This window comes from Xyrauchen texanus, chromosome 23 (genome assembly GCF_025860055.1).
Source record: "Xyrauchen texanus isolate HMW12.3.18 chromosome 23, RBS_HiC_50CHRs, whole genome shotgun sequence".
NCBI classification, from domain to species: domain Eukaryota; kingdom Metazoa; phylum Chordata; class Actinopteri; order Cypriniformes; family Catostomidae; genus Xyrauchen; species Xyrauchen texanus.
The window spans coordinates 22,618,115-22,631,992 of record NC_068298.1 but is presented as its reverse complement, the minus strand read 5'-3'; positions in this window follow the sequence as shown (position 1 = coordinate 22,631,992).

Here is a 13,878-nt window from a genome sequence, read left to right as displayed (position 1 = left end):
TGGTTTGTGAGAAAATAAAAAAATTAAAATAAATAAAAAAAAAGAATAAAATAAAGAATTTTCTGTTTGGGACCCGGTATACTATGATGTGACCTAGAGCACACCTCACTTTTTGTATTCTTGGCCCCCTGTCTCTAGAGTATATTGCTCTGGGCCTATTTTTACAACTTTTACCATTGAAAAAAATCCCCACATCTGGTGCTTGGGGAGGTTCTCTTTTGACTTGGGTCAGTATGCAACCATTTAGTAATACCCTAGCAACCACCTAGAAACACCTTATAAATGGCGTAGCAATCACCCTAAATACATTGCCATTGCATAAATACTATATGAACAAGTACCATCAAAATGTAATACTTTTTATTTTTACTTATTCATTTATGTATTGTTGTGGTGAATCAAAAAATTTCTAAATACAAGATTAAATTTTTTCACAGTTTTTAACTCTAAAAAAAGTAAAGAAGAAAGCATCAAAAGACATACCCACCAAGATATTATTCTGGAAGAATCAAGCCAGAAGGGTTGAGAGGCACTCACAACCTTTCCTTTTCTTCAACACTAAATGCATCAGGTCTAACGCATTATGTATGCCAAATGGGCCAAATATTATACTGACCGCATGTTATTAGAATGGCTCAGACTAAAAGCGTAATGATGGTGCCTAATTAGACTGAACAGATATCAAAGATCCTTAAATTTACTTTAAATCCACCTGGCGAACTGTGAGATGGTGTGAATTGCAATTAACACACTAATTTAAGAATGAGCACCTGAGGTTAATTTACAGGAGAGTAATGAGTTATAGAAGCTAAGGTGGTTTAAATAGCACTGTAATCACCCAGAGCTGATCTACCAATCTGATCAAGTAATCTTTGATTGCTGACTAATGTTGCGTTGCGTTAAATTGTAAAAAGGCCACCTCGCTGGTCCAATGACGGAATTCAGCAAAATGGTGAAGGTATCTGTGCGTTTGTCTTTTTCGTGCGTGTGTGGCTGTATACACACTATTTGATTTAGTTAAGGGCGAATCTGACTCCATTAATAATTTATTCTGACTCCAATAATATTAGACCTCGAATTGAGTTTGAAATTGATATCTTATAGGTTTGGATACTTGATTATTCTAGTCAATTCTATACTTTTAAATTTCACTCATTCATTCAGTATTCTGTCACTTAGGGCCTCGTGTTGGCTGCGTGCAAGGGTACCACAGTCACAAACTTGTGCCAGAGGTAGAAAACGAATACTATGAAGAATGATTACTAACAAAGCTTATTGATTTCTGAAAAGTAGTTTTGCTTAGTTTGTATAGCTCTGTATACACTTAATTAATGTAATATTATCTCTAACAGAGGTAAATAACTAATACTAGTTGAATAAGGCTGACCAACATACCATTACCCAAATAGTAGTTTTGTTTAGTTTTATAGTTTCCTATTACACTTGAATAAAATAATATTAGCTTTAAACAGGGGTCATGACTAGTGCTATCTGGATGGGTCAATCGATATTACATTGTACCAAATAGTACTTTCTTTTAGACTTTACAGTCTATTACACTTAACTAAAAGTCAAATGCTGGGTCTTAGTATGTATTAACCCTGATCATAAAGTTTAACATAATCTACTAAAGTCAATCGTATATATATAATCAAGTTTAACAATTTATTAGTCAGGTAAATATGTATCAAGCCAATTACATAATGAATCAATTCAGAAATAATCAATACAAAACATTTAATGCTCAAAGATGAATCTTAAGAGTAATAGATGTGTACCTGACTCCAGTAAAGTATGTAGTTTGAAACTATGGGGATTTCTGGCTACAGAAAATTCCAATGAACAATGTGCTAAATTTCTTTAAATACCCAGACCACAACCAAATGGAACAGATGAAGAACAGATGTAGAAAGACAATGAGGCAATTCTTGCTCAGTTGGGTGTGAGATGCAAGAAAGTTTCTATGCAGATTTTCTCAGCGATCATACATTTGCTCGTTGCCTCCCTGAGGAGTTTTGTCATTTGAATGCAAACACCTTGGAATGCAGCCTTACAAAAGCTAGGACACATTTACTCATGTTATACCATCCTTTGTTTTCAAATGCTAAACTCCATCTTGCTTTAATAATGCATTTTTCAAGTTGTATTATAATTATTGTACATGCAGTCATAAACTCATTTTAATTGAGAGACTACATACTTTAAAAAGTGTATTTGTCATGCAGCATGGCCATTTAAATTAACTCGTGAAATTAAAATCTAAAAACATAAACTTTCCCTCCCAATACATACCTTTTTGAGATGTTCATCTTTTTTTCCTCCCCTTTTCCCCCTATTTGGAATGCCCAATTCCCAATGTGCTCTAAGCCCTCGTGGTGGTGTAGTGACAATGTTTATAGCACTCTGTGTCCATTTATCAACTACCCAATTGCTGTAATTAATCCCTTAACAAATGTGTCACCTATTCTTGTTTTGTTGCATTCTGCTATTTCCATTATTTATTGGTGAACACATGAAAGCTTACAGTATATGGTTCCAACTATTGGCAGGCTGCTGCCTTAATAATGTTGTGTCTTAAAAAAATAAAAGCAAATTTATTGTTCAAACTAAGTGTTATTGTGAATTATTAAAAACTGAAAAGAGCAATCAATTCACTTTGATTTATGATTCATAATGATAAATCAAACCTTGTTTCAGCTCTGCAGGTAACTGTAGGCCCCCCATGCAAGATCCCTTTTAAATGGATCACAGCATCCATTAAGGTTAAAGGGTAAATCTCCTGCAAATAAATAAATACAACTCCAGACCCATGCTTGGAGCTTTATGTGGGTGTTTGGGAGACTGTGGGTAGCGCAGGGCGCTGCAGGAAGGTGTGTGTGTGTGTGTGTGTGCCCTCCAGAAAATTATATAGGCAACAGCATGTTTGTGCACTTATGTAAATAATGCAAAAAATGTCCCTGTCCAATCTATCCACCAACCACCTCCACTATAATTAAAATATTTTAATATAGAAAATTGGAGTGTGTGATCTTTATATAGCAGCTAATTAACAGGGAACCAGTCTGCACTAATGAGAAGCCAAGAAAGTAAGCAACCAAATAAATTCACAACAATCATATAAACTTCATCTCAGTGCAAGTATATGCACTGAATATGTAACGCTTATATACTCTCAACATATATCAAAAAGGAAAGGGAACAAAAGGAGCCATGCAGCAAGTATGTTACTGTGGTTTTCACAAGCCACATTCAGGAATAATTTTGTCAACTATCACTTACTGCAGTGCTTAATAATGACTCCGGTAATAGAAAGCCAACTCTCATGACCTTGTAAAGCGTCTCTGGCAATAGTGAATACTCTATGCATGTGTCAATGCATACTTTAGTTCTTACTGAACTCATCAACAGAAAGCCACCATTTCTGTACCATTGCTGTCATGTCTTGCCAATTTGCACAAATATCTTCATGACATCCAGTGTTAACCATAGGTTATAAGAATGAGACTGTTTCTTTATGAACCTGCTCCATTTGCTGTTGTCCTCAACAAATAAAGAAGTCTTTTAAGACCAATGTATGTGATAGCTCATGATTTCCAGCTATTTATTTGAGAGGCTTTTTTAACCATTTTACTGTTAATATTTTGAAGCCTGCAAAGGTAGCTTAGTTTAAGAAACAAAAGGACCAATGGCCGGAATGCGGTATCCTCTTTCAGATTTACCACATTATTGGATCAAACATGTCTATCTTGCCTTTAGAGCTACAAAAGACTCCACTGTGCTCTGCTGTCGAGGACTGGCAGAATGCGGCACCAGAGAAACAAGATTCCAGAGTGGCTAAAGTGAGAGGCTGGCACTCTCTCCCTGATCAAGTTCCTTCTGAAGTGCAGACCGTTGTTTGCTGCTAACCGTGTGAGAGGTAATTAGGCCTGGCTTCACAAAGGGCCCCACAATATGGGATCAGACTGGATGACTCATTAGGAGATGAGAGATTAGATTAAGTTTAGGTATCCTGCCTGGTGCAGCACACAGCTAGGCAGATGATTCCTTCCCTATCTCCATGGCCCCCTGGTTACCTGACCCACAAGAAAAGGCCAAACTCCCCTGGGGCGACTCATGGATGTTAAAGGAAATACAGGGCAAGGAGTTTAATTTCAATGCAGGCATTCAAGTCCAGGGTGGTTACTTCTAATTTAGAGAGCGTGAAAAACTTTTGCACATCAGAGAAAGACCCAATGCAGAGTTTGTCACATCTGTCATCAACTGAATAGCTAGATAGTGAAAATACTTTTTGTCTCTTACAGAACAAAGCAATGGTGAGTGATGGAAAACTGTTTTCCTCTACATAATTAACTACATTGTGCAAAGGAGTGGTGTGGCCACACACATACAGTCCCTTAATAAGCAGAAATTACTTTTTAAAAGGCCTTGACAATTCAGTTCTCTTTTGAAAGATAATTCACCTCCACAACGTACTCTTTAAATTCCTGTTACACTGTCTTTCAGTATTTATTTCAAAGGCTAATGAGGCCAATAAATTAGTCACTGATCTTTTGTATGAAAACTAAGCAATTTCATATTTTCTCTATTACAAAATGTTCTCAGTTCTAACCCTTGTGCGCACAAAGCAAGACTTGACATGTTAAAATTAGTCTACTCAAAAATGAGAACTTCTCAAAACACAACAGGCAGTTGGTCACCTCACAAATGAAGCATGATTTGCTCTGTGTGCCAATGGGGAATCTTTCGATTTCTCCACTTCCTTTCCTCCCAAAACTTTTCTCTACCCCTCTGTTTCTCTTTGTGGCTCACAGTCGGCACACTGCCCAGGTTTGCCTCATTTAAGCTGTCTTCACATTGGCAGATTTGACAAGCAAGCAAAATGGCCAGGTTCCTCTGTCTCAACCACTGCTCAGACAAAACTAAATGAACTGGCTGTCAAAAGCCTGTCAGGCCAGATACAGTGCCTCTGCTTTCAATGTACACTGAGGTACAGTGTGGTACCAAAAGGAAATAATGAGGGGAAAAGACTAATGAACATGCTGAATGAAAAGTGCAACAGGGTTATGTTCAAATGCTGAATCCTCCTTTACTTTTAAAGGTCTACATACGGCAAACAAATCAGCAGGACTCTTTCAACATGTATGTAAAACTGGAAAAGTTAATACAATTAGTAAAACGATGGTATTATAGTATTATAATTCTTCTATTGTAATAATTTACATGACACATGTTTTTTCAAACAAGTGAGATTATATATTTTTTTATCTGCTCACAAAATTAAAAAACTTATTTTTAAAAATGGATCTTAATAAAGCAAGCTGAATACAGAAGTATTCAGTATTCATTAATATTCTGTGTATATCCAGATGCATTAAGTACCAAATATTTCAGAGAAAACAAAGAACCAAACTTTTTTTAATTATTATTTGGAATCATTGTAACAGCCTGCTTCTAAACAAATTTAAATAAACTTGATGAACTAACAATATAAATCCAAGTTCAAATATACCTGGAATACGCATCACCATTCACTTTAAACCCTGAAGTATGTTATGGAATGGATGCTGCCATCTTTGCCTCATGTGCACTCAGCTCTGTTTTTGTTTTGTTTTTTTAATCATTCACCTGGGCCATTAATTTGGATGCCACTCCCCCCGACATATGGGTATATAAGGAGCTGGAATGCGATTCCATTCAGGTTTTGTGCTGAGGAGCCGAGACAAGGTCCGGCCATTTCAGCGGCTAGTACAGTGTTGTGGTAAGAGGGACTCAACATTTGTTCCCTCCATCAGGGAAAGGAGGTTATGACAGTAACTTCTGTCACTCACTCGACATTGTGTCGATGTAGTGACACTGCTGATACAGGTGCAAGCAGGCTGCTGCGTGCGTAATACTAGGTACATCAGACTGCACGTAACCTCCCCCAATACTCCAATGTAGTGTCCCGACATCCCATGGGAGCAGACCATGCCAACTGCTGCCTTTTCTCTCTATGTTTTCTCTCCATAGAGTATTAGATTTTCCTTTCCTATTCTTTCAGGAGGAAAAGACCCCATGGAGACCACATCCTTCCCAAAATGGGAGGTCAAAATATATCAATACGACACATGGGCTCAGCAGCCGCACATGTAAGAGGCGTGGTGGTAGGTCCTGCCATGAAGGGGGGGGGGACTCAATAAACATAGTGATCAGGGCAGAGAGAACTCTGCCCAAGGGAGACGTGGGTCTGCTGATAGGGAGACCGTACAGTGGAATATACATCACAGGGGTTACCGGAGTAATCGGCAGCTGTGGAGCACCTATCCCAGTACAGGGCATATTAGACCCTGTAGTGGGGCTGGCTGCGAAATCCTCAGCTGAGTTTACGAACCATAGGGCAAGGGAGGAAGGACATACAGGGTCCACAACTTCGTGAACTCGACTGGGGATAAAATCACACGTTTTCGCCTCAGGGGAGGGTAGAGGTGCTCTACGCAAGCGATACACCCAGCCAGCTGTTCCGTATTACTGAACTCGACCTGTTCGTACCTGAAAGAACACGGGACGCAACCGGCTCAACCCGGAGATTGTAAAATCTTGCGAAGGTATTGGTTGTTGCCCAGCCTGCTGCTCTGCAGATGTCTGATAGAGAGGTGCCATGGGCCAGCACCCACGACGACACCACACTCTTTGTAGAGTGTGCTCGAACCCACAAGGGGGCAGGCACGGCCTGGGTCTGGTAGGCCAATGCAATGGCGTCCACGATCCACTGGGCAAGCATCTGTATAGAGACAGCGTTCTCTTTCTGCTTTTAACAGACAAAAAGCTACACATCTAAAGCTTTGCGTGCGAGACAAGTAGGTGCGCAAAGCACGCACCGGACACAGCAATGAAGGGGCTGGGTTTGCCTCCTCCCGAGGCAGCACTTGCAGGTTCACTACCTGGTCTCTGATGGGCATGGTAGGAACCTTGGGCACGTAGCCCAGTCGTCGGTCTTAGGATCACATGTGTGTATGCCGGACCGAACTCCAGGCAAGTGTCGCTCACAGAGAACGCTTGCAGGTCCCCGACCCTCTTGGCAGTCTTTTAGAGAGAGGGCCCTGAGTCCAACTGATTCTAGCGGCTCGAAGGGGGGGGGGTCTCTGAAGGCCCATGAGGACCACTGAGAGATCCCAGGAGGGGAACAGGCTTGGCCGGGAGGGAATTAACCTCCGGGCACCTCTTAGGAACCTGATGATTAAGTCGTGCTTACCCAAAGACTTGCACGCACGCTCATTGGTTAGACATGCTATCATTGAGACTGAGTCTAACTCCATGCCGAGAAGAGTTACTCTGAACCGGGGTGAGTTTGCTCTTTTCTCGGTTGACCTGAAGCCCCAAGCGGCTGAGGTGCGTGAGCACCTGGTCTCTGTGAGTGCATAGTAACTCTCGGGAGTGGGCCAGTATGAGCCAGTCATCGAGGTAATTGAGTATGTGGATACCGGCTTCTCGGAGCGGGGCAAGAGCTGTCTCTGCCACTTTCGTGAAGACGTGAGGGGACAGAGACATGCCGAAGGGGAGGACTTTGTACTGATATGCCTGGCCGTCGAACGCGAACCGTAGGAAGGGTCGGTGTCCAGGCACAATTGAGGGGTTGAAGTGGCTTTCTCTCATGACAAAAGAAAGCCGCAACCACAATGCTGTCATGGCTATGTTCTCGCACTGAGAACGTAGACCATTCATAAAACGCTGCCTGTGTGTAATCGCAGCCCAGGCACGCAAGGCAGCTTTTATGACTGTCAGAGGTGGGGAGAAATCAACCGCATCCAGAAACTACGCAGAGGCGGAAACACATTTTTAAAAAGACACGTCCTGAAAAGGACGTTCAACGCCAGCTGTGTATTTGAGAAAATAACTCTTTTAACTGCTCTGTCGAAGCGCCCAGGGGCAAACTGCACCGCCGTGCAGAGAATGGAGAAAGCCACTGTAATGCGGCATAGAATCCAACAGCAGGCATCGTCAGAGGAACAGGAACGGGTGTGTAACTCCCGTCTGCATACACGACCATCGGCTCCGAAGAAAATTTCTGAATGAACTCGACGTATTTGCCTGCATTTATGACCGTATGTCCGGGGGCGGGGTATGCAAATACTGTCTGCCTAGTTCCCATTGGCATTTTATCATAGCTCAGAGGCATATTCGGTGCTCAAGAGAGACCCCTAGTGTCGCTTCTTCGACACAACGTCGAAGTGAGTGACAGACGGGTTATATTGGCTCATTAAGTAGCTTCAATGTAGCTAGCTACTTTTTGATAGTAACATAGTGTAGCTAACTACTTTTTCAAAAGAGTAGCTTGACTGTAGCTTAACTACTTAAAATTATGAGTAGCTTGTAGCTTGTCAAACTACAGTTTCAGAGTATGTCCCCAACACTGGTAATTACCCGGGCTCTTATGAATAATTAAGTCCTGGCTGCTTATTATGTGGAAATGCATGAGGCTGTCAGATGATTAATAATGAGAGAGGATAGACATTGCGTAGCAAATGCTTGACATGAGTCCTGTCTGGTCTCTGCTGTCTCAAGCAGTCATTGACATAAAAAGGCACTTTTTATGAATGGGGTACAAAACAGAGCCAGAAAAAGCAAATATATTTTTATTTTTAACAACTGTATAATGAAAAGAGGTCATACATTCAGAAAAGTTGATCGTCAACTTGAGGAGGTCAAACTAAACATTTACATTTTAAATGTATGCATTTGGCAGACGCTTTTATCCAAAGCGAATTACAGTGCCCTTATTACAGGGACAATCCCCCCAGAGCAATCTTGAGTTAAGTGTCTTGCTCAAGGACACAATGGTGGTGGCTGTGGGGTTCGAACCGACAACCTTCTGCTTACCAGTTCTGTGTTTTAGCCCACTACGCCACCACCACTCCATGTTTAATTTTCTATGAGGATTTAAATTTTTGCAGTGCTGTTTTTACGAAACTATGGGACTTGTCTGAGTAGTATAATATAAGCATAGTATAACAATTCTGCCATAGAGCAATGACATCTCAGATCATTACAATATCTCTTGTATGCTGCGCTTAGCTAAGGCCATTCAATCTAAACTAAGTTATAATTCAGGTGGAACAATTCTTTCGACCACTCAAGAAAGCTACACTAACAATGTCATTGTAAGGGTTTGCCCCAAGGATAACATGCGAACAGCTTCTTGGCTTCAAGGTAATGCCCTTTTAATTTACACAGTTTATATACACAATTCTACAGCAGACTTTTCTTAATTTGTAGTTTGGTTTGGTGTAGGCACTCTCACTCTCTCTCTCTCTCTCTCTCTCTCTCTCTCTCTCTCTCTCTCTCTCTCTCTCTCTCTCTCTCTCTCTCTCTCTCGAGGCTCTGTGGCTGCTGCTATTTATGCCGCTCTCCCCATGCTTACTGAAATTAGACACAGGTGTTAGACATAATTTAGCTCAGGTGTTAGACATAATTTAGCTCAGGTGTAAGCACTCTTACCGCTTTTCTCTCCCGGACGGGCGCTTGACCACGCCCCCGCTGCCACATACCCCCACCGCTCGACTCAGGCCAGGGCATCATCCGGCCTGCCTATCACCCCCCCCATTACTGGAGAGAAAGTCAGTGGCAGCCATCTGCACCCCCGGTCTGTGGACCACCTTGAACTTAAAAGGCTGGAGGGCCAGATACCAATGGGTGATCCGGGCGTTAGTATCCTTCATGCGGTGAAGCCACTGGAGTGGGGCGTGATCCGAGCTGAGGGTGAAGGCCCGCCCCAGCAGGTAGTATCGGAGCGTGAGGACCGCCCATTTGATGGACAGACACTCCTCCTCTAAGGAGAGCTTCCAGCTGATGTACAGCACCGGGCACTCCTCCCCCTCCACCACCTGCGAGAGTACGGCCCCCAGCCCTCTGTCTGAAGCGTCCGTCTGCAATACAAAAGGGAGAGAGAAGTTAGGTGCATGCAGAAGCGGCCCCTTAGGGGAAGTCGCAATCGCCGTGGTTTTGTCAATTTGGGGTCGCACCTGGCCATGACCCAAGTGGAACCCCAGATACCGTACCTCCACACGCCCAATCGCGCACTTCTTAGGATTTGCTGTGAGCCCCGCCCACCGCAGCGAACTCAGGACGGCCCTCAGATGTTGCATGTGCCGCTGCCAGTCATTGCTATAAATTATGATATCATCTAAATAGGCAGCGGCGTAAGTGGTGTGATGTCTGAGGATCCGATCCATGAGACGGTGAAACGTGGCCGGTGCCCCAAACAAACCGAAAGGAAGTGTCACGAATTGGTGTAATCCAAATGGTGTAGAGAAGGCTGTTTTCTCACGGGACATTGGTGTCAAGGGGATCTGCCATTAACCCTTCATTAAATCCAAGGTTGAATAAAAACGAGCGGTGCCCAACCGATCAAGCAGTTCATTAACACGGGGCATTGGGTACCTGTCAAATTTAGACACCGCGTTGACTTTTCTATAATCCACACAGAAACATACAGACCCGTTGCTCTTGGGAACAAGAACAACCGGGCTGGACCAATCACTGTGGGATTCTTCTATTACTCCCAATTCAAGCATTGCATCCAATTCCTCCTGAACTATTGTCTTTTTATGTTCCGGTAAGCAATGGCTCGGTCTCGATGTGGTGCTGTATGAGATCTGTACGGCCCGGTAGAGGAGAAAACACATTTGCTAATTCTTTTTGTAATTCTGAAACCTCTGCGAGTTGGCGTGGTGAGAGGTGATCTCCACAAGTAACCGGGGTGTTAAGATTGGGGTTTTTGTTTACCTCCGGTCCGAGCTCCGCCCTCTCCGGAACTACCGTAGCCAACGTCACAGAGGCCACTTTTTCCCTCCACAATTTCAGGAGGTTGAGGTGGTAAATTTGACGTGCCCCCCTCTATCAGTATGTTTAACCTCATAATCGAGATCTCCTACTCGTCGTGTGACCTCAAAGGGTCCTTGCCACTTGGCGAGTCATTTAGAGCTCGATGTTGGGATTAATACAAGTACTTTATCTCCCGGTGCAAATTCCATTAGCTGAGTACCCCTGTCATACAGCCGGCGTTGACGTTCTTGAGCCTGGAGCAAATTCTCATGTGTTAGTTGCCCCAGTGTGTGGAGATTTGCTCTAAGGTAGAGAACGTACTGAATTTCATTTTTGCTATTTGAAAGATCGTGCTTTAAGCCTGGTCTGCCGGCAGGTCATCCCCATCTACCTGAACGAGGGAGGGGACAATGGGAGGGAAACAGAAATAATTAAAATGGGGGGGGTACTTCCTGTAACAGTGTAGCAGCAGTGCTACTCCTCCTTCCCGGGCTTCGGCACCAGTGTAAAGCCGTCAATGGAAAGGAGGCGGCGAGAACCGGCTTTTCAATATAAATAATAGTTTAATTTCAAACTCAAACAATAGACAAACACACACACACACACGACGGACATGTCCGTAAACTATCTCTCCCGCACAATCCTCAGCAGTCTGCCTTTATCCCTCTCGGAGGCTTGATTAGCCTGATAAGGGACCGGGTGTGTATGATCACGACCCGGCCCCGCCCTCCGCCCTGCCACAGATAGCAATCTAACATTTGAAAAATATTTCCAGTGTTTATAGAACAGTTTTCTTCCACCTCAGAAATATTGCTAAGTTACGACACATGCTCTCTGTTTTTGATGCCGAAAAACAAATTTATGCATTCATGACTTCAAGACTAGATTATTGTAATGCATTACTGGGAGGATGTCCTGCAATTTCAATAAATAAACTTCAATTGATTCAAAATGCAGCAGCTAGAGTGCTGACTAGAGCCAGAAATATGATCATATCAGACCCATTTTATAGTCTTTACATTGGCTACCTGTTAAGTTTCATATTCATTTTAAAATTCTGTCAATTACATACAAAGCTTTGAATGGTTTAGCTCCACAGTACTTAAGTGATCTTTTATCAGTTCAGAACTCAGGCACACTATTTCAGTTTAAGTCTAGACTAAAGACATATCTATTTAGCCAGGCATACTCTTTATTTATCCTTCAACTCATTGTTATGCTGCTTTAGATAGGTTTGCCGGAACTAAAAACACTTCTCTTATTTTTTTAACTCTGCTTTAAAGTGAATGGCATCTACACTACTATTATTCTATTTGTTTCACTGCCTCATCCTCGGGATATATATCCTGAGGTTACCAGAGCCTGACAGATCCAGCTCCGGTCCTGCCTGATGTCTGACTCCCACTGCTACGTATCACTGAGTGATGATGACCAACTCCAGCTTGTGCCAGACAGATTTCGCTGCATTCTACTACAACGGACTTCAGAATTAATTGATGCAAACTCCAAGACATAGGATTCTTCATGTGCTACTGTCTGAACCTTGGACTCATGGTGGACTTCATCAAAATGACCTGATATAAGCTTCCAGCTGGACTGCGATGCCCCTCACTGACTGATACCTGTATCATCTTGGTCAAAAGATAAACTACTCTCTCTCTAAATGGAATTGATAGACAATTAATTAACTGCCAACAAAAGCCTTCATCAGCCAAATATCAAAGGACAATGCATCTTTGTACATTTCCACAGTTAATTCAGAATGACTTCAAAGAATTTGTCACCAGTATTACAATTCATACAAAATCATTTTGTATATATTGTCCCCCAACATTTACTTATATAATATTTACTAATATAAACCATTACTTGTTCTACACATATAGAACTAATATTGATATTATATTTATATCAGGAAGACTCGCAGACTTGAGTGAAATTGAAGATGACATTTATTTGATGAATATAATAACATTACAGAAAAGTAATGTCTCTCTTTGACGTAGGTCCTTCTGGCGGTCCGAAGAAGTTGTAATCGTAACCGTCATATCCTGCCGGAGATAGGAGGCAGGGACGAGAAGCCTACCCCTGTGCAGGACGGGACTCAACTTGTGGTGGTGGGGTGGTGGAGGTTGCCGTGTTAGCACACTGAAACAGCAATGTGATAGTGAGCAGACATATAAAGCAATAGCTTACATGTGATTGGCTGGGAATTACCCAGCAAACAGTGCGATGATGTTCCGCTCCTAGTCTTCCTGCTAGAACTACGCTGCCCTTACATTTATGCTGTTTTGCCAGAAGGGTAAAGTGAGAAATTATTCTTCCAAGGTTATTTTTCTCCATTAACCAAGTTTCTTTTTTTTTCTTTTTTTTTTAATGTTTTTTTTCTTTTCCTTGCCAAACTTTGGCTGGCAAACTGGGGATCTAATTACAAATATTATTTACTTATTAAGGCACAATCAACAATCACATTTTCATCAAATAGCACAATGATGACTAAAACATTATTTTATGTTATAGCATATTTACTGTACAGCTGCTTTGAAACGACATCTGTTGTAAATAACGCTATAAAAATACAAATTAATTTACTGGGGCAGTGGGACATGGAAGTGGGACATGGGATTCAATTTATGATTTGTGTGGTTTTAACATCGATGTGTTTAAAACTAGTTCTTGTTTATTCTAGATTAACTTATCTAACCTAAAAAACAAACAAACAAAAAAAAATAAACATGGGATTTGTGCCTCTAGTAAAATGTAATGCTTTGTTGAAAGAAATTCCCTTTCCAACCACTGTAAAATACCTAAAAAATGAAACACTTTTTAATTAAAGGTACTACTACGCTATTCCACGTTTGTTTTTGTCACTCTTCACTTGATGAATAACTGAAAAGACTCATGAAAGAATGAGAGGGGCACCAGACAAAATTAGCCACGTTTAGAGAACAAGCATGAGACAGAGAATGAAAGAGGCGAAGAAACATGTGTTATCGAAGGAGAGGGTGGCATAAACACAATGTGCTTGGCCCTCTTAAATGAAAATCCAATCTCAAAAAGGCTTACAGGGTTTATGGG